This window comes from Ornithorhynchus anatinus, chromosome 1 (genome assembly GCF_004115215.2).
Source record: "Ornithorhynchus anatinus isolate Pmale09 chromosome 1, mOrnAna1.pri.v4, whole genome shotgun sequence".
Taxonomy (NCBI): domain Eukaryota; kingdom Metazoa; phylum Chordata; class Mammalia; order Monotremata; family Ornithorhynchidae; genus Ornithorhynchus; species Ornithorhynchus anatinus.
The window spans coordinates 41,877,847-41,898,279 of NC_041728.1; the positions used below are offsets into that span (position 1 = coordinate 41,877,847).

At 42.9% G+C, this 20,433-nt stretch overlaps 1 protein-coding gene across 1 annotated transcript in view; it reads left to right on the forward strand.

Moving 5' to 3' along the window:
- NRXN3 (neurexin 3) overlaps window positions 1-20,433 on the forward strand; it is a 1,784,727-nt gene that overhangs the window by 438,190 nt on the left and 1,326,104 nt on the right.

Genomic DNA, 20,433 nt, shown 5'->3' on the forward strand with positions numbered 1-20,433 from the left:
CATGACTCAGTGCTTGATTCCCTGGGAGAGACCCAAGCAGTCAGGAGAATCTATTATCAAGAGCTCTTCCAGACTCCCCTTGGCTAACATGCTGAAAATAGATCTACGCCATTCCTCACTGCTCCAATCTTGTTGGACACCCCTGGGACCTCAGATGGGGAAATTTATAATCCAAGAAGGTGAAAAAGACATGCGATCATGACGTCCCCTTGCCCAGAATTCCTAAACCTGGCCCCATTTGATCTTCAGCCATTGTAACCATCTCTTAGATCACCTATCTTTCCCTAATGCAGCTTCATAGGGAATCAGGAAAAAAATGTGTCTTTTTCTGATATGTCTTGGGTTATTCATTGCTGAAGACCCTGAATCCAGATTTGCCTGATCCATAACTTGGGAATTTGGGAGCAGACAGCCATGTTGTGTCACTTAAAATTTCCTCCAACCTTTCATCTAAGAAAGATAGTTCCCTTTATCCCAGCAATCAGCCCCCTCAATAACTTCCCCTCCCAGGGCTCAGGGGTTTGCACCACATATTTCACAGGGCTGCGATTTTCCCTTCTCTCCTACAACTGTTAAATGCTGTCAGGAGAGAGGAAATAGCTTGTTTAAAAAAGAAAAGCCCTGATTTTTTTTATGATGAATGCTATCAGGAGAAGGCTATGATTAATATACATAATTGAAACAAATGGCAGCTAACTGCAGAAAACCGTCTCCCAGCTGTTGACAGAAGGAAATTGCTGACAGCCTTTTCCCGTTCAGTATAGACAAAAAGAAAAAAAAGAGGAGACAGAGGGGAACCTTCCTCAGAATACACATAACCATACCCCATCCAGGATAAGCAGTGGTGCCACATTTAGGAGAAAGAGCCTACAGATGTTTGCTATTAAACACCACTTCTTGTACTGGGTTGTACAACCCCAAATGCTTAAATGCATTGCTCCCAGTGGGCATTCAGTAAATTTCATTATTCATTCAATGGTATGTATTGAGCATTTACTGTATATAGAGCACTTGGGAGAGAATCATATAATAATAAACAGAGATGTTCCCTGCCCATAACGAACTTATAATCTAAATGCTTCATTGTGTTTATGTCTATATGTACATCAATCTATCAGGGGCATTTATTGGGTGTTTACTGTGTGCAGAGCACTGAATTTAGCATTTGGGAGAATATAGTATAACAAAGTTGGTGGACACCTTTCCCATCCACAATAAGCTTACAGTCTATAGGATAAGGCTGAAATTAATATAAATAAATTATGCATATGAGCCCAAGTGCTGTGGCTGAGGGTAGAATGAAGAACAAGTGCCCAGGGGATACAAATTCAAGTGCACAGATGATGCAGAAGGGAGAGGGAGTTGGGGAAAATATGGCTTAACCAAGAAAGGTCTTTTGTAGGAGATGTGACCTTTGAAGACTTCAAAGATGGGGCCACTCATTCTCAGTCTCCTTCATGGGCTCCTTCTCTGCCTTCTACCCCTAAATGTAAGGGTCCCCCAAGGTTCAGTTTTGGGTCCCCTTCTATTCTCCATCTACACTCACTCCCTTGGAGAATTCATTTGCTCCCATGGCTTAAACTATAATCTCTATGAAATCTCTACCCAAATGTACATTTCCTCCCCTGATCTCTCTCCCTCTCTCCAGGCTCGCATCTCCTCTTGCCTTCAAGACATCTCTACTTAGATGTCCTCCCATCACCTCAAACTTAACATGTCCAAAACAGAGTTCCTTATCTTCCCACCCAAGCCTTGTCCTCTCCCTGACTTTCCTATCACTTTAAACAGCACCACCATTCTTCCCACAAGCCTATAATCTTGGAATTATCCTTGACTCCTCTCTCTCATTCCACCCACATAGTCAATCTGTCACCAAATACTCTCGATCCCACCTTCAAAACGTCACTAAAATCCATCCTTTCCTCTCCCTCCAAACTGCTACCACGTTAATACAATCACTCATCCTATCCCACCTAGATTACTGCATCTACCTCCTTGCTGACCTTCCAACCTGTCTTTTCCCACTCCTATCCAAGCTTTACTTCACTGCCTGAATCATCTTTCTATAAAAACATTCAGGACATGTCATGCACCCTTTCTCAAAAATCTCCAGTGGTTGCCTATCCACTCACCTCCTCACTATTGGCTTTAAAGCGCTTCTTCACTTTTCTTCCCACCTGCTTCACCTCACTTCTCTCTTCTACAGCCCAGCCCACATACGTCGCTCCTCTAATGCTAACCTTCTCACCATGCCTTGATGTCACCTGCCTTGCCACTGACCATGGGCCCATGTCCTGCCTCTGGCCTGGAATGCTCTTCCTCCTCAAATCCGAAAGAAAATTACTCTCTCCTGCTTCAAAGCCTTATTGAAGGCACATCTCCTCCAAGAGGCCTTCCCAGACTAAGCCCCACTTTTCTTCAACCCCCATTCCCTTCTGCATCACCCTGACTTACTTTCTTTCGTCTCTCCACATACCACCAGCCCCACAACACTTATATATGAATCTGTAATTTTGTATGTATTGATCCTGTCACCCCCCTCTAGACTGTGAGCTTGTGGTGGGCAGGGAATGTCACTGTTTACTCTTACTTTATACTTGCCCAAACACTTAGTAGAGTGCTCTGCACAAGTAAGTGCTTAATATGATTGAGAGAATGAATATATGGGGCGGGATGAAGTCCCAAGCCAGAGGGAGAAAAGACAAACTTTTTTATGATGTTCAAGTGAGAAGCAGCATGGCTCAGTGGAAAGAGCACGGGCTTTGGAGTCAGGGCTCATGAGTTCGAATCCCAGCTCTGCCACTTGGCGGCTGTATGACTGTGGGCAAGTCACTTAACCTCTCTGTGCCTCAGTTCCCTCATCTGTAAAATGGGGATTAAGACTGTGAGCCCCATGTGGGACAACCTGATTCCCCTATGTCTACCCCAGCGCTTAGAACAGTGCTTGGCACATAGTAAGCGCTTAACAAATACCAACATTATTACTAAGTGTCAAGCACAGTTCTAAGGGTTGAAGTAGGTACAAGTTAATCAGGTTGGAAACAGTCCCGGTTACACACATAGTTCATAGTGTAAGTAAGAGGAAGAACAGGGCTTGAATTCCTATTTGATATATGAGGAAATTTAAGTTAAGCAACTTGCCCAAGGTCACCCAACAGGCAATTGACGGAGCTGGGATTAGAACTCAGGTACCCTGACTCCCAGGACCATGCTCTTTCCATTAGGCCATGCTGCTTCTCACTTCCAGCCCCTTCTTCCCATATCCCCACCAAAAGGGGTCCAGGATGATAATGGTGTGAGAGCAGGGAACAGTTAGGGATTCTATCAGGTCTTATGACAGTTTCCCTTTTTGTATGTCCCCTCCAAAACAGCAAACTCATCCTCTCCCCCCACCACCCCATGCAATCCCCTCTGAAAGCACCATGATTACAAACACAGGGAGGATAGTTTGGGTCCAGGGGAGTTGCAATATAAATGTCTGTTGAAGAATAATTGATATCTACACTTGCTGTAAGAAATGTCTCCTACTCAGCCAGCCTTGAGAGCCTCTTCAGTCTTGTGATGATGTGTGTGTTTTTGTATATGTGCACGTGTGTGTGTAAGTATACATCTCTACAAATGAACTGCTCATACTTTACTTCCCATGTGGATTGAAGGAAGCCAAACCCAGTGCCGCCATTCCTTCCCAGAGTGGAAGGGGAAAAATTGGATGAGGGGGATAGGAGCATCAGCACACCAAAGTCCATCCTGGCCTGTGTCCTTGACTATATCCTCAGCACGTGATTATATGCATGAGGATGCTCAGAAAGCATCCCTCAGAATTTTCCATAATAACTAACTTGGAGTTGTGCATGGGAGACTGTATTATCTTATAATTAAGCTCCTGGGATAGGACTGTGTTACTATGAAAGAGGACAGAGAATCGGACACAATTCCAAAAAGGTATGACTTTGGGATACTTTTTAGCATTGCAGTGAGATGCAATGGATGTTTTCCAAGGTGATGTTCTGGCTTCTTACATAACACAGTCCAGGGTGCACCTAACTATATCCAGATTATAAATTAGATGTCTAGAAAAATAACCTGTTTGAACTGCTCCTGATTTATTCCCCTCCCTTCCGTGTTTGTGCTCCCAGTAAACACATCAATATGGAGGAGTTGGCAAGCCGATGCTCCTTTATCAGAAGGACATGTGTATTCCAGTGGATGCTAAGAAGCTCAGGCAAGCAGATATGGCAGAGGGGAAAATCAGGGCTGGATTAATGCGGGGGATCAAAGGGCTTAAACCCAAAGCCCTTGGTTTATAGAGGCCTCAGCTAACACACACCCCTCTGCCTGCAAAAAAAAAAAATCCCACCCCCCACTTGACTTTATAACCTCGTCTGTTGCTTAGGGCATTATTTTATTTTATTTTTTAATGGTATTTGTTATGTGCCTACTATTTACCAGGCACTTTACTCAGCTCTGGGGTAGATAGAAGCTAATTAGGTTGGACACAGTCAACGTCCCACATGGGACTCATGATTTTAATCCTCATTTTACAGATGAAGTAACTGAGGCAAAGAAGAGTTAAATGACTTGCCCAGGGTCACATACAGCAGACAAGTGGTAGAGCTCGGATTAAAACCCAGATCCATTCGACTCCCAGGCCCATGCTCTATCCACTACTTCTTGATGTCCTTTCCAGGATGTCCAGAGCAAGGCAGACTGAGCCAGTGTGCCTGACTTTTAAAGGGGGCGTGGCACTGTAAATTGCAGAGAATGGGGAAGCAGGAGAGAGAAGTCTCCTTATCCCCAAAGATGTCTCTAAACTCCAGCTCTGCCTAAGCCATTCCCCCTTTTCGGTTAGTTCACACTCAGAGATTTGTGATTTGTGTGATTTGTGTAACACTCACAATCAGAGATTTGTGATTAAAATAAGTAGGTGGTGATCACAGGTGCTTGTCACTGCATCCAACTAACTCTTCACCTTCCGGAGGCATTTTGTTGATCCCTGGGTTGGAAGGCTTTTCAGCTGTAAGTGTGATGTTCAAGTAAGTATAGAGATGACCCTTGCTTGTGTTTGTTTGGTCTTATGTCTTAGATGGCTACTGCCCCAATCCACTGCTGGGGTCACTTTAATTTGAGGAAAGTGGGAAAGGGACAAAAGTCCTTGCTACCCCTCCTCTTCTCCACCCTATCTCACCTCACAGTGCAAGTACCTTCTCTATGGGGAGAGACAGGTCAGGCAGGAGAAGTCACTCGATTGTCGTGGGTTATCCTGGCCTTGACTCCTTAATAATAATAATAGTGTTATTTATTAAGTAGTTACTATATGCCATGCCCTGGACTAACACTGGGGAAGATTCCAGATAATCATGTTGGAAACAGTCCACATATCACCCAGACAAATGACCTTCCAGCCCCTGCTGCTGAGTTGCCCACAGTTTCCCTACATAGCTGTCTTTTTTATACTGTATTTGTTAAGCGCTTACTACATGCCAAGCACTGTACTAAGCACTGGAGTAGATACAAGCTAAACAGGTTGGACACAGTCCCTGTCCCACATGAAGCTCACAATCTTAATCCTCATTTTGCAGATAAGGTAATTGAGGCACAGAGAAGTTAAGTGACTTGCCCAAGGTCACAAAGCAGACATGTGGCAGAACTGGGATTAGAACCCAGGTCCTTCTGACTTCCAGGCCAAAAATAATAATAATAATAATGATGATGGTATTTGTTAAGTGCTTACTATGTGCCAAGCACTTTTCTAAGCGCTGAGGTAGATACAAAGTAATCAGGTTGTCCCATGTGGAGCTCACAGTCTTAATCCCCATTTTACAGATGAGGTAACTGAGCCACAGAGAAGTTAAGTGACTTGCCCAAAGACACAGAGTTGAGAAGTGGTAGAGTCAGGATTAGAGCCCATGACCCCTGACTCCCAAGCTTATGCTCTTTCCAATAAGCCTTGCTGCTTCTCTTCCACCACTCCAACTGGTGGTGCCATAACAATGTCACCGAGGGTCACGTGAATGGGGAGGCCTCGCTAGCCAGGCCAGCCAAGGGTCCCGGTTTCTCTTTACACTACCCTGATAAACTCAGGCATCTCAGCTCCCGGTTTGTTTTCATCAGGCTGTCAGTCCCATAACATGAAAACAAAGGAAAGGGAGCCATGGCTCCCGGTAGTGGAAGTTTCAAATAAGGACAAGCGAGAGCGGAACAAGAGCTGGCTTCAGCTGTCTAAGAGCTTGAGGACACATTAAAAAGACTGTGCTCTGAAATGGGTCTATAAGAGCCTCCTGAGTACTGCAAGAGATTAAAATAAAATTGAATCTCTTAGAACTAAATTGCAATTTGGAGAGGATTTATACGTTTTCAGCCAACCGTCTGGCAGCAGTCTTATCGTGCCACGGATTACCTCAGTAGGGTGAGTCTAGAAGAAGAGGTAGGTGCCCCTGCAGCTGCTGATTCAGAGGGGACACTGCCCTAATCAATTATTAATAGTTACACTGCCCTTGAGGCACAGTTTTTTCTGGTATTTATTAAGCGCTTATTATGTGAAAGAACTGTTCTAAGCACTCAGTTAGACACTAGGTAATCAGGTCGGTTACAGCCCCAGTCCCACATGGAGCTTGCAGTCTAGTAGAAGGGAGAATAGGTATTGAATCCCCGTTTTGCAGATGAGGGAACTGAGGCATAAAGAAGTGAAGTGACTTAACCGAGGTCACAGAACAGGCAAATAGTGGAACTGGAATTAGGAGACCCAGTCCTCCGGTTCCCAGGCCTAAACTTTATTCATTTAGCCATGCTGTTTCCGCATGGTGCTTTTTGAGAAGTTATAGTTGTTGCTTCCTTTGAGGATGTTTTTTGTTATTGGAGGCATTCTGGTTTTCTAAGGTAGGCAGCAACTTAGAGAAAATAGCATGGATGCAGTTTATTGGGTGTTAGAAAATGCCAACTGTTCAGTTTGCTCTAATCTTCCTTTCTGTGGGCTTTGGCCTCAATTTAGCTGTTTTCAGCAACATGGTAAGCTCTCTTTTTGTAATAGTCTTTGTTAGGCATGTACTATGTGTCAAACACTGTTCTAAGTGCTGGGGAGGATAAAAGCTAATCATGTTGGACATTGTCCGTGTCCCTCATGGGGCTTACAATCTTTATCCCCATTTCACAGTTGAAGAAACTGAGGCAAAGAGAAGTTAAGTGATTTGCCTAAATTCACACAGCAGACATGTGGCAGAGCCAGGATTAGTACCTAGATCCTTCTGAATCTCAGGCCTGTGCTCTCTCCACTAGGCCACACTGCTTCAATTTTCAGGCAGCAATTGTCAATCACTGGTATTGAATGAGCACTTACTGTGGAGCACTGTACTAAGAGCATGGGAGAGTATATTACAGTTGGTAGACATTATCCCTGCCCTCAAGGGATTTACACTCTGATGAAGAAGATTACAATTGGGTGTGAAGTCTTCTGGTCGACTTTCTCCGAGATGCTTCTAGAATCCATTTACATTATCCTTAGTGATGGAGGATAAGGATAATGCTGGGGGAATAGAAAGATGGGTAACTGAAGCCCAAACTTTGCTTTTAGCCATTCATTTCAACTCAGCAAACTTTCCCTATAGCTACTAATAAGTATCAGAGTTTCCTCATTTTGGTTTCAACTTAGGTGATCACACTAAAAATAGCAAAATGGCCAAAAGGCAAGCAGTAAGAGGGAGAGAAAGGGGAAGTCTGCAGAACCCACATAGTAGAGAGTCAGCCACTGAGAAATGGAGAATTGGGTATATTGAAATACTTTTGGCAATAGCTGGGAAATTTAATGCTCCAGATTGTTTTGGGCTCCAAATAGGAGTTTTCTTGAGGCTAACCTCTTATCGGCATGAACAGAGTGCTAAGATGGAAAAAGATGTTTTAAACCCAAGCAAGTTTGGGGTACGAATCTTCTCAAGGGTCAAATCTGGGAAATGGAGAGGTTGACTAATATAATAGAGAAGCAGTGTGGTCTAGTGGAAAGAGCATGGGCCTGGAAGTCAGAGGACCCGAGATCTAATCCCGGCTCCTCCACTTGCCAGCTGTGTGACCTTGGTCGAGTTGCTTCACTTCTCTGTGAATTAGTTTCCTCAACTGTAAAATGGTGATTCAAGCCTGTTCTTCCTTGTACAGAGACTGTGATCCCCATGTGGGACAGGGGCTCTGGCTGACCTGATTAACTTGTATCTACCCCAGCATTTAAAATAGTGCTTGTCACCTAGTAAGCACTTAGAAAGTATTATAATCATTCCCATCTTTGAAATGGAGATTCAATATTCTCTCTCTGATTAATACTGTGAGCCCCATGTGGGAACTGATTATCTTGTATCTACCCCAGTGCTTAGTACAGTGCCTGACCCACTGTACTATTACTAATAATAATAATGTTGGTATTAGTTAAACACTTACTATGTGCAAAGCACCATTCTAAGCGCTGGGGTAGATACAAGGTAATCAGATTGTCCCACATAGGCCACACAGTCTTCATCCCCATTTTACAGGTGAGGTAACTGAGGCACAGAGAAGTTAAGTGACTTAAGTCAAGGTCACACAGCTGACAAGCAGCGAAGCTGGGATTAGAACCCATGACCTCTGAGTCCCAAGCCTGGGCTCTTTCCACTAAGCCACTCTGCTACTAACAATACCACAATTATCTAATCGTTTTTGTGTGGCACCAACTGAGGATGTAGTATTGGGGCCAAGCATTGATAAGTGCATTTCGTGGATAAGATCAAAAATTATAAAGACAAAGTGTTAGGGTTCAGACTTGAGTTCTGGGAGTTAGGGTTTGAGCTATCGTTCAAAGATAGGTTTCATCACCTCAACTTGTCAAGGATGGAAAATTTAATGATGGAGCATACTGATTATTTGTTACCATGATTTGTGACAATGTCAGTGTCCAGAATAGGGGTACCTGTTCTCATTACTACTGGGTTCCAGTTTCAGAAAGCTTTGTTAGAGAAGCATCATTCCCTAGGCTGTTAGCTTAGTGCAGGTGAGAAATGTGTCTACCAACTCTGTTATATTGTTATAGTGTACTCTCCCAAGTGCTTAGTACAGTGCTCTGCACACAGTAAGTGTTCAATAAATGCAATTGATTGATTCTTGACTTTTATAAAGTAGTATTGCCTTAATTATTATTTTTAAGTGATGGTTATTTTGCATTTAGTTAACAGTAATAATAATTATTCTTGAGGTATTTGTTAAGTGCTTACTATGTACCAAACTCTGTACTAAGCACTGGGGTAGATACAACACAGGTCCCCCATGAGGTTTGCAGTCTAAGGAGGAGAGAGAACAGGCATTTAATCCCTTATTTACAGATGAGGGAACTGAGGCACAGAGAAATTAAATGGTTAAATGACTTGCCCAGGGTCACACAGCAGGTATTTGGCAAAGCTGGGAATAGGCGCAGGTCCTCTGACTCCCAGGCCTGTGCTCTTTCCACTAGGTCACACTACTTCTCAGCAATGTGTGCAGTTTCCTTAATCTAGATTTGGAGGCATCACTTTTAGTGAAGGGGAGGGGAAATTCTTTTTGTTGCTTCTGCGTTACCCGATGCTAATATTTTTCTTTGGTATTGATATTAATAATAACACTTGGTAAGGTACAAGGCTTTTGTTTTTTAAAGTGCTTTTCCAAATTTAACCAATGAACCCACTTTTTTATTACAAAATATATGGAAGAGCAAACAGCTTAAAAGCTAGTCCCTAAAAGTAGGCAATAGGGGGAAACTAAAAAGATTCAGGTGATCTTGGAATCCAAAACATTTTCAACAGCTCACAATGTAATGCCTCTGACATTATTCACCAAAACCACTCTCTCCTTTTCTTCCTGGGCCAACTTTCTACTTCTGCTCCCTAGTTCCCTAGGGTAAAGGAAAGTAAATACTTGCTTGAGGCAAATAGCTTCAGAATTCTCCAAGGAACTCAATTTCCATCAGAAACCCATCAGGAAGGTAGCAGGGGAGTTAAGTGTATTAAGTGATTTTGGCCCACAGGCTGATTTCATTTACAACATGGGCATCTGATTTTTAATGGTAGTTTTTAAGTGCTTATTATGTGCCCAGCACTGTACTAAGCATTGGGCATAATCAGATTGGACACACTTCATGTCCCACATAGGGCTCTGCGGCATCCTGAGTGCCTCCTAGTGGATGGAATGAATCACCAAAGTGGTGAATCTACTGGAAGTTCTCAATTTCTCAAGCCTGTGAAAATGAGCTTTATTCTTCCAGTTCAAAAATGAGCCTCCGAGGCAGGGAATGGTCTTATCCTCTATACTGTAAGCTCGTTACATGTCTCCTATTTCTGTTGTATTGTACTCTACTAAACACTTAGTACAATGCTCTGCCCATAGTAGGCACTCAATAAATACCATTGATTGACCCTCCTGAAATGTGGTCAGAGGTACAATAGAACCATTTTTCCCAAGCGCAGTGAGGACTTCCTTGAGGAAGTAGTTAAATGGCATTAGGTAGGCAGCATTCGGTTAAACAGCTGGCAGGTTTTGCAGCATGATGTGAGATTTCATAAAGAATGCTTACCAGGAAGTGTTGCAAGCATACTCATTTCAGCTCCAAATTTACACTAGGGGATTTGCATGAAAAGAAAGGGTGGAGGCAAAAATGGGGCAAAAATTCCATCCTGTCACCTGCTGAGTCCCACTGACTATTCGAGTCCTCCGTAGGTTTCCTCTGAAGTTACGCTCTCTTAGAGAAACAGCATGGCCTAGTGAACAGAACACTTTATTTAAAGTGCAACATCCTGACATACTGGCATGGGCTGTCTTGCCCTGAACGTTTTGGAAAGGACACCAAGAAATATGGTCTGTGCCTCAGTTACCTCGTCTGTAAAATGGGAATATAATTGTGAGCCCCATGGGACATGGACTGTGTTCAACCTGATTAGCATGCATCTTCCCCAGGGCTTAGTCCCATGCCTGGCAGGTAGTACACACTTAACAAATATCACTGGGAAAAAATAAATGTCTGAGTACCTGACCAACTACTTCACTGGAAAAATAAACACTTCCTTGCCTGCCTGATGTGTCATTTTAGGCAAGTAACAACTTCTCTATGCTTCAGTTACCTCATCTGTAAAATGGGGAATCAAAACTTGTTCTCCCTTTTACTTAGATGGTGAGCACCATGTGGGACCGGACTGTGTCCAACCTGATTAACTTGAAACTACTCCCAGGCTTAGTACAGTCCTTGACATATAGTATGCGCTTAACAAATAATGGTAATCATCATCTGATGAAAACTCCCCCAAGCCCCACCTTCGCCTCCCTGCTGCCTTCAGGATCCTTTCTCCTCCTGCCCAGCAGCCTCCCAAAAGGAAGTTTTGAAATCTACCACCTCCCCGATCAGTCTCCTCTCATCCCTTTTAGTCCCACTCTAATCCCTTCCCTGGCTGCCTTCTTCATCCTCTCTATCACTTCATCCTCTACTGGCTTCTCGCCTTGTCACTGCACTAATTAAGTCCAAGTCACTGCAATATTTAAAAAGAGTTCTTTGCAACTCACTACATCCCCTAACTCTCACACCATCTCTCAACTCCTATTCCTTTCCATATTCCTCGGGTAAATTGTAAACATCCACAGCCTTCACTTCATCTCTTGACTGCATTCTCATTATGGGCAGAGAATGTATCAACCAACTCTGTTGTGTCCTTCCAAATGCTCACACTTAGTACAGTGCTCTGCACACGGTATGTGCTTAATAAATACTATTGATGGTGATGATGATGACCTCCTCCAACTCTTCTCTTAACTTACAGTAAGGTTTTCACTCTCTTAATTGCAGTCAGACTATTCTTTAAGACCAGCAGTTACCCCCAGTTATCCCAATTCTTAGTACAGTGCTCTGCACACAGTAAGTGCTCAATAAATATGATTGAATGAATGGGGTCTCCTCAATCGCTCAGTCAACAGTGGTATTTACTGAGCTTTTACTGGGTGTAGAATTCTATACTAAATGCTCAATAGAGTGCAATACAATGTGGTTGGTAGCCATGATCCCTGACCTCAAGAAGCTCACAGTGAGGTCTATCTTAATTCTTGACCTACTAGCCTCTTAGAGACCACTAATCCCTCTGTACTTCTGGAAACCTTGGTTTCCCTGGTGAGGCCCTCATCTGGTTTATCTCCTGCCTCAAATCCCTTCAAAGTTTTATTAAAATCCCACCTCCTCCAAGCGGCCTTCCCCAACTAAAACCTTGTTTCATCTTCTTCCACTCCTGTCTGCATTGCCCTTGCACTTGGATTTGCACCCTTCATTCACCTCACCTTCAGCCCCACAGCACCTATGTACATATCCATAATTTATTTCAATGTCTATCTCCCTCTCTGGAGGCACTATAAGCACACTGTAGGCTGGGAACATGTATACCATTTCCATTTTATTGTACTCTCCCAAGCACTTAATATGGTGTTCTGTCTACACTAAGCCCTCAGTAAATATCACTGAGAGATCGACTGACCATGGAACCCAAGGATGTTTGGTTGAAACAATATGATTGTTGTCCTCCCTGACATTTATCCTTATGATTTGGTATGTAACAACCCGACATATTTTCCCTCTAATAGCTCTCATGTACCTGTCAAATAATGTATTCTAAACCTTTACAGAACTTTTTAGAAAAGCTTTTTTTTTGTGCTGATAGTCCATCACTAACTTCTTAACCAAGATTGCTCCAAATTCTTTCTTGAACCTAGTGATATTTTCTGATTCAGCCATTTTTACTGTCACCAATCATGCCTGCTTATCACCCACTGTAAGACATGAAATTCACTGGTCTATAATTCCTGCATTTCCTTCTCACAGGTGGTAATTCTATTAGCAAAAGAGCCAAAGCACCAGTTCAGGAGAAAATTATAATAAAAGGTTACACATTCTTGCAGGGAGTTAAATATTCCTTCTGAATTCTTTCAGAACTTCTGGCTGGATGCCCACCAGTTGGGAAGATTTATTTAAAACACATCAATTTTCTCAAAAACAAACTGTATGTTTACAATAATGAGTATGAAAACCTAGTATCTTCCTCAGTTAATAGATAATAGAGGTTCTCAGTTAATCAGTAATAATAATTGTGGTATTTGTTAAGTATTTCTTATGTGCCAGACACTGTCCTAAGTGCTCGGGGAGATATACAAGGTTATTGGGTTAGACACCGTCCCTGTCCCACAGGGCTCATAGTCTTAATCTTAATCTCATAGTTTTAGAGAAGCAGCGTGGCTCAGTGGAAAGAGCGCGGGCTTGGGAGTCAGAGGTCATGGGTTTGAATCCCGGCTCTGCCACTTGTCAGCTGTGTGACTGTGGGAAAGTCACTTAACTTCTCTGTGCCTCAGTTACCTCAGCTGTAAAATGGGGGTTAACTGTGAGCCTCACCTGGGACAACCTGATTACCCTGTATCTACCCCAGCGCTTAGAACAGTGCTCTGCACATAGTAAGCGCTTAACAAATACCAACATTATTATTAATCCCCATTTTCCAAATGAGGTAACTGAGTCACAATGAAGTTAACTGATTTGCCCAAGATCAAACAGCAGTCAAGTAATAGAACAGGGATTAGAATTCAAGTCCCACTATCCACTAGACCACACTGCTTTCCAATTCCTTATCATCTCTGAGTGCATCTTTCAAATCATATTCATTCATTCATTCAGTTGTATTTATTGAGTGCTTACTGTGTGCAGAGCACTGTACTAAGCACTTGAAAAGTTCAATTTGGTAACAGAAAGAGACAATCCCTATTCAACAATGGGCTCACAGTCTACAAAGGGGGAAACAGACCACAAAACAAAACAGACAGGCATCAATAACATCAAAATTAATAGAATTATAGATATAGACACATAATTAATAAAATAAATAGAATAATAAATATGTACAAATATACACAAGTGCTGTGGGGCAGGGAAGAGGGTAGAGCAGAGGGAGGGAGTAGGGACGATGGGGAGGGAAGGAGGAGCAGAGGAAAAGGGGGGCTCAGCCTGGGAAGGCCTCCTGGAGGAGGTGAGCTCTCAGTAGGGCTTTCAAGAAAGAAGAGAGGGAAACAGCAGCAGCAGTAGTAGTAGTATTGTGCATCCACTGGATCTGACAACTATACTAAGTGCATGGCATATACACTAGGAGTAAAAGTCAAGGTCATCCTGGTCATTGAAGGACATAGAGTTTAACAAGGAGGATAAATGGATGAGAGCAAAAGATAAGTGCACGGGAAAAAAATAATAACAGAATTAAGTGATTAAAATAAACAGATGTACATGGGGGCACCGGGAGCTAGACCAGGAAGGTAATTCTTGAGTAATTGGCTTTATAAGAAGCCTTTGAAGGTGATAAGGGATGAGATTTACCAGGGAGAAGTAGTTCCAAGTGTGGGAAAAAAGTGCTGAATAGTGGCCTGAAAATGGAAGTGTTGCAAACAAGATGTATTTAGAAATTATGCATTGTAGAAAGGGAGAGAGTGAGCTGGGGTGGATTGGTTAAAGTAAGTAGGTAGATAAGAGACAGTTGGTGGACAGCCTTAATAAGAATTGTTATTTTGGGTAAGTGCTTACCTTGTGTCAAGCACTGTGCTAAGAGCCAGGGTAGATGCTCAGCCTGAAGAGGAGGGACAACAGTTATTTAATTCCTTTTTGATAGGTTGATCAATCGATCAATGGTATTTATTGAGTGCTTACTGTGAGCATAATGCTTACTGTGTGTGTAACATTGCACTAAGCACTTGAGAGAATACAACAAAGTTGAGTTGATAGACCTGTTGCCTAACCTCAATGAGCTTACAGTCTAGAGACGGAGAAACTGAAGCAAAGAGAAGTTATGGGATTTAATACAGCAGGCAATTGGCAGAGCTCCCTGTTTTAAGGGACTCTGAGCCACATGGGTTTTCTTTTTCCTCCCACCCCTCTTTTGCTGGTCTTGGGGCTTTCATCCTGGGTGGCAAGAGTTAGTCATCAGGCGGATGAGGTCCAAACAGTTTTATGTCTGATAAAAAAAAGAAGAGGCAGTCTAGTCCAGTGGAAAGAGCTCAGGTCTGGGAGTCAGAGCCCCTGGTTTCTAACTCTGGTTCTGCCACATACCTGCTCTGCGACTTTGGATAAGTTACTTAACTTCTCCGTGCCTCAGTTTCTTCATCTGCAAAAATGGGGCTGTTCTCTTTAGACTGTGAGCCACCTTTGAGATATGATTATCTTTTATCTACACCATCGCTTAGTACAGGCCTTGGCATATAGTAAGCATTTTACAAATACCTTAAAAATAATGATGGTTGTTATTATTATTGTCATGAGGCTTGAGGCAGGGAAATAAAAAATTAAGGTGTTCATGGTTTTCCAGCCTGGAGGGAATGATGACTTAAACCAGGATGATTATAGGGTGGAGAAACAGGAATGCATCCCGGAAATATTAGAGGAAGAACCAGCAGGGTTTCAGTATTGATGAGGTACAAAGTAAATGACAGAGTGGTGTCAAAAGATGATTATTAAATGGCACTCCCCCTCCTCCCCGACTCCCCTGCCCCAAATATAAGCCCTACTTTTAGCATGGGGAAAAAGAGTATTTACTTTGGTGTCACTTGCAAAGCTGTCTTTGAAATCCTTTTTGGTTGTTTGCGTCTGACTCGCCACTCTTTATGGGCTTTTTTTTTTCTCTTCTCCTCACTTGAATGAGCTTTTCCACTTTTTCTACTGGTGATTCGAAATGTCCTGCTCTCTAGATGTATGAGTAGGGTTTTGGCAATCATTCATCCACAATAAGCTCGGCTATTTAGAAGCAGCTTGGAAAGCATATGACTGGAACAGGATTGTTCACAATACTTTATATGCGGTTAATATCAAAATGATTTTTTCCTCTCAGAATGTATCCATAGCAATTATTGCTTCACATTTCACTACAGTGACACTCCAGACTGGAGGGAAGATGAAGTGAAGGTGTGCTAACCGGTGTTAACTTTCAATTAAGGAAAAGTGCCTGCAAAAGAAGCAAGAAAAGATCCTGCTAAGAAAAGCAGCATATCCTAGTGGAAAGAGAATGGCCCTGGGAATCTAAGGACCAGGGTTCTAATCCCTGCTATGTTGCCTGCCTACTGTTTGACATTGGGCAAGTCATTTAATTTCTCTATGGTTCAGTTTCCTCATCTGTAAAATGGGGTTTCAATTCCTATTCCCCTTCTACTAAGACTGAGTCCTATGTGAGACAGGAATTGTGTCTGCCCTGGTTATATTCTATCTACTCTAGTGATTAGTGCTTGACACATAGTAAGCACTTAATCATATTTATTGATCACTTTTTGTGTTCAGAGCACTGTACTAAGTGCGTGGGAGAGTACAATATAACAATATAATAGACACATTCCCTGCCCACAATGAGCCTACACTCTAGCGGGGGAGAGAGACATTACTATAAACTACAGATGTATACATAAGTTCTGTGGGGCTGGGAGGGAGATAAATAAAGGGAGCAAGTCAGGGTGATGCAGAAAGGAGTGAAAGATAAGGAAAAAAGAGCTTATTCAGGGAAGACCTCTTGGAGGAGATGTGCCTTCAGTAAGGTTTTGAAGGGGAGGAGAGTTATTTTCCATCAGATATGAAGAGGGAGGGCATTCCAGGCCAGAGGCAGTACTTGGGCAAGAGGCAGCGGTGAGATAAACAAGATCAAGCTGCAGTGAGTAGGTTGGTATTAGAGAAGTGAAGTGTGCGGACTGGGTTGTAGTAGGAGAGTAGCAGGGTGAGTTAGGAGGGGGCAAGTGATTGAGTGCTTTAAAGCCAATGGTAAGGAGTTTCTGTTTGATGCAGAGGTGGATGGGCAACCGCTGGAGATTCTTGAGGAGGGAAACATGAATTGAAGTATTTTGTAGAAAGATGATTGAGGAAGCAGAATGAAGTATGGACTGGAGTGGGGAGAGACAGGAGGCAAGGAGGACCGCAAAGAGACTGATACAGTAATCAAGGAGGGATAGGATAAGTGCTTGGATTAATGAGATAGCAGTTCAGATGGAGAGAAAAGAATGAATTTTAGTGATTGTGTGGAGGTTGTACTGACAGGACTTAGTGATATTTTTTTAATGGCACTGGTTATGCTCTTACTATGTGCTAGGCACTGTACTAAGCACCAGTAGATTCAAATTTATCTGGTCGGACACAGTCCCTTTCCCACGTGGGACTCACAGTCTTAATCCCCATTTTACAGATGAGGTAACTGAGGCCAGAGAAGTTAAGTATGTTGCCCAAGGTCACACAGCAGGCAAGTGGTGGAGCTGGGATTAGAATCCAGGTCCTTCAGACTCCCAGGCCCTTGCTTTATCCATTAGCCCATGCTGCTTCTCAATGTGTAGTTTGAAATATGGGTTGAATGAGAGAGAGGAGTCAAGGATAATGCCAAGGTTATGGGTTTGTGAGACAGGAAGAGTGGCAGTGCTATGTACAGTAATGGGAAAGTCTGGGGAAGGACAGAGTTTAGGTAAAAAGATAAGGAGCTCTGTTTGGGATGTGTTAAGTTTGAGGGGACAGCAGGACATCTAAGTAGAGATGTCTTGAAGGCAGGAGGAAATGCAAGACTGCAGGGGGGAGAGAGATCAGAGCTGGAGATGTAGATATGGGAATCATCCGTAAAGTGGTGATAGTTGAAGACATAGGAGTGAGCGAGTTCTCCAAGGGAGTGGGTGTAGATGGAGAATAGAAGGGTACCCCAAATTGAACCTTGAGGGACACCCTCAGTGAGGGGGTGGGAGTCAGAGGAGGAGCCCCCGAAAGAGACTGCAAACGAGTATCCAGAGAGTTAGGAGGAAAACCAGGTGAGGACATTGTCAGTAGAGCCGAGGTTGGATGATGTTTCCAGGAGCAGAGGCTAGTGGAAAGTGTTGAAGGCAGCTGAGAGGTGGGAGAGGATTAGGTTTTTTAATTTTCTTGTCATCATCATCATCGTTATTATTACTCCTTCTGTAAGTTCCTGGGGGACAAGTGTCAAAGGGACCTTGAGTGGCCTAGCAGATGAGACTAACCATTTTCTCTAAATTAAAACTTAAATGAGTAGCCCATTATGGTGATTTGGAAATCAGATCACTGGACTCCAATAAGGAAGTTGGAATACAACATAATCAAAATAATGTTTGATATACTTCTGATTCTAGGCTCCATTCAACAGTATTGATTGAATCATTTAGAAACCTGAGCTGCCCAGTCTCGGTTAATCAAAGAGACAAGCTTTCACCCAGGATTTACAAAGGGTTCTGAAAGGCCAGTTGGGTGATGGTGTGGGATTCTAGGGCTGAATATTTTGGAAATAATTACAGGGTTTATTCTCAGGGCTTTAATTTGCTCACTGGAACTTTGGGAGGCTATGCCACTCATGAATAAATGATTGGCATGAATTAATGATTGGGAGAAACTTTAATCGTTCTATGACTTTTCACTGGATGCTGCGCTACATTCTGAGTCTGGACTGTAAGCTCACTGTGGGCAGGGAGGGGACATGACTACCAACTCTACACTTCTCTGCATATAGTAAGCACTCAATAAATATAACTGATTGACTTACATAGCAGATCATGCAGGGATTCATTCAATCATATTTACTGAGCACTTACTGTATGTAGAGGACTGTATTAAGCACTTGGAAAGTACAATTTAGCAATAAAGAGAGACAATCCTTTTCTTTGTGGTATTTGGTAAGTGCTTACTATGTGCCAGGCACTGAACTAAGTGCTGGAGTAGATACAAGTTAATCAGGTTGAACACAGTTCCTGTTCCACATAGGGTTCACAGTCTTAATCCCCACTTTACTGAGGCAGAGAGAAGTAAAGTGACTTGCCCAAGTGGCAAGTCAAGTGGAAGACTTGCAGACAAGTGGCAGAGTGGGGATTAGAACCTGGGTCCTTTTGACTTTCAGGCCCGTGGTCTATCCAATAGCCCACACTGCTTCTTGAGAGCACTTGAGAGGTTGTTTTGGGTATTCAAGGTAAATGTGCCCCTCTCTGGGAACCAGCTAATCCCCTCACCAAGGAAGTGAACTCTCTCTGAATGTCCTTTTAGAAGATATCTCTTCTGTCTGGGTGGGGTTTACAAAAAGTCCCTCTTTGGATCCCGGAAAAAAGGAGGATCAAAAAATATGCTCAGCTATTTGTATATTTCCAAAGATGGGTGGATAAGCTTTTTGCCTGCTTCCTTATTGTTCTGGAAAAGCAACAACATTAGGGAGTTTGTAAGTCAAAAAAAAAAAAAAATCCCAGTCCTGAAATGAGTTTTATGTCTCTCAGAGTAGTACAGAGCTGTGATCATTCAGGCACCCAGATGTCCCAGCGAGCCAGAGGGGTGAATTGTGCTTCCTAGAATAAAATGTCCTGTTTTTTTTCAGGCTTATGGGAGTGTTTGAGGGAATGTTTGTGTGTGATAATGGAATACAGAATATCTTGTGTCGCCTTCAGGAAGCTTGATGTAGAATTTTCCCACATACAGATACAAAGTCATATGAAAGTCATTGTGTTTTTAGAAGTAGATGGAAGAGAGATGCAATCCACCAAGCAGGTGATTCATGACAATAATAGGATATTCAGGTACTTACTATGTGCCACGTATTCTGCCACACTTTGGGTGAGATACAGAATAAGCCGATGAGACACACAGTCCCTTGTTCCACACTGGGCTCATAGTGTATTGGGGGAGGAAGAAGAGGTGTTTAATCCCCATTTCACAGATGAGGAAAATGAGGTACAGCGAAGTGACTTGCTCAAGGTCACCCAGCAGACTTGTGACAGAGATGGAGATTTGAACCCAGGTCTCCTGACTCAGTCTTTGATCTTTCTCCCTTGTAGATGGTAAGCTTCTTGGGGGCAGGGGTCACTTCTGCCAACTCTGTTGTATTGTACTTTCCCAAGTGCTTAGTATGGTGCTCGGCACACAGTCAGCAATCAATAAGAACTATTGCTTGCTTTATTGATTGATTCCACTAGGCTACCCTGCTCCTTGAAGTTTTTGTTTGTGATTTTTAAATTGTGCCTGGTGGTTTGGGTAGTATAGGAAGGAATCTTTATACATAATTTATGGCATAGTGAATAGAGCACGGGCCTGGAATTCAGAAGGTCATGGATTCTAATTCCAGCTCCACCACTTGTCTGCTTGTCCATTTGACTTTGGACAAGTCACTTAACTTCTTTGGGCCTCAGTTACCTCTTTGTAAAATGGGGTTTGAGATTACAATCCCCTCATGGGATAGGGACTGTGTCCAACCCAATTTGCTTGTAACCACTCCAGCGCTCAGTACAGTGCTTGGCACATAGTAAGCACTTAACAAATACTATTCTTCTTATTATTTTAATCAGAGTTTCTGTTGTGGAATATAAGGATGCATGGAAGGGAATGTTAACAGAGAGGTGGGAGTTTCTCCAGAGAGAGGCTCTGTTAGAGTGCTTTGGTGAAGTATGGAG